General features: G+C 42.6%; 1 pseudogene; it reads left to right on the forward strand.

Moving 5' to 3' along the window:
• The first annotated feature begins 643 nt into the window (after positions 1-643).
• Positions 644-1,421, forward strand: LOC148021281 (fatty acid elongase 3-like; annotated as a pseudogene).
• Positions 1,422-1,687: the final 266 nt, after the last annotated feature.

Consider the following 1,687-nt stretch of genomic DNA (forward strand, 5'->3'; position numbering starts at 1 on the left):
CAGAAGGTGTGCAAAGTTCCTTCCCGGCTAGGTTGTGCATCCTTATAGAGTCATCAATAGCAAGGGAGGGTCACCTCACTATCTTCTTGCTATCTCGACCGATTTCGACCTTTTTCCTCGGTCGATATTGAACATGGCAGAGCTAGTATTCTAATAAACAAGGTAGGATATGCAAGACTAAATCAAGACATTGATCCTTTCATGATATGCATGAATTGGAAAGGTATCATGAATGAAAGTGGGCTGAGATAGGCTTACCAATAGTATCAGTGACTCACTGCATACTATGCTCATCTTTACAAATTTATTTTGGGAAATTCTCAAAGATTGGGTCAACACAAACTCATGGGTTAGGGTTAGGTAAAATCTCAATCAAAATATGAAGGATTATATGATGAATTTTGAAGTCTTCAATCAATCAAATGCAATAGATCAATGGGATGATCAAAACTCAATCAATGAATGGCTGAATGACTGAGTAAATACTCAATCAATGCTTGACAATCCAAATTGAAGGGTCATTGTATGAAATTGTTGCTTCTAGCGGATAGCCCATCTTCATAAGTCCTCCAATTGATCAAGAGAGAGTAATACTCCATAATTCCATACAATAGCTCCAAGTATGATCCAAGGATGATGCTACTTACTGCTCATCCAGTTCCTGAAGCTTCTACTCATATTCCGCTAGAAGCCCCTCCCTCTTGACCCTATTCCCGCTATCTACAATCTCATCCTTCTCGTTGCCTCTGTTGTTATGTTCATTGGATGCTATTAGTCGTCGGAAGCTGTGGAGATCGAAGAAACCCGCTGGCTATGGCGAGACTAAGTGGGAATGGATTCTGTGCTTCCCCCTCGGCACTTGCCCTATCGGAAGAGTCTTTTTCTGGTCATACGTTTTTTACCTCAGCAAGTATTACGAGTTTCTTGGCACATTTATCCTCTTGCTCAAGAAGCGCAACCCTATGGCGGGGTATGTGTTCCGCCATGCTGTGGTGGTCATTATGTGCTTCCTGTGGTTGCAGTTCTCGCAATCTTTGCAGATTCTTACTCTTCTAAGCAACACGGGACTCTACATGGTGATGTATCTTTACTTTTTCCTGTGCAGCGTGGGTCTGGCACCGAGTTGGAGGAATGTAGTACGCCAGTGCCAGATTGTGTAGTTTGTGGTGATGTCCCTCGCTTCGTTAGGGCTTTTGAGACTCCATTTTAGCAAGGAAGGATGCAACGGCATGGGATCTTGGTTCTTCAGTGCTATCCTCAACGCCAGCTTCCTGCCGTTTATCATTCTCATGGACCAAAAACGCCAGGCCAAATCTTCGCCTCCTTCAACCACATCAGCAGAGCAGAACTTCAAGAACCTCCAAAATAGTGACGACTTGATGCAGATAGCCATGGCTAGTTACAGTTTGAACTGTAACTAAGCCTGTGACCAAATTTTGTCCTCCCAGTTACCCTGTACCAAGTCTATGACTAAACTTCACCATGAAAATGACCCTTCCCATGGATTGGAATCCATGCTCTGATACCAATGTAATAAAGCTGACATCTCATACAAGAAAATACACAAGATCTAACATCTAATGCTGACAATAACAAGAAATGCTACTGCCATAGCCAAGATCCATGTTCCATATGAGATGTACAAATGGGAAAATAGATGGTATGCTGAGAATCAAGTGATGATAAG

This window comes from Lygodium microphyllum, chromosome 18 (assembly GCF_053477565.2).
Source record: "Lygodium microphyllum isolate KBCC chromosome 18, Lygodium_microphyllum_v1.1.10, whole genome shotgun sequence".
Taxonomy (NCBI): Eukaryota; Viridiplantae; Streptophyta; class Polypodiopsida; order Schizaeales; family Lygodiaceae; genus Lygodium; species Lygodium microphyllum.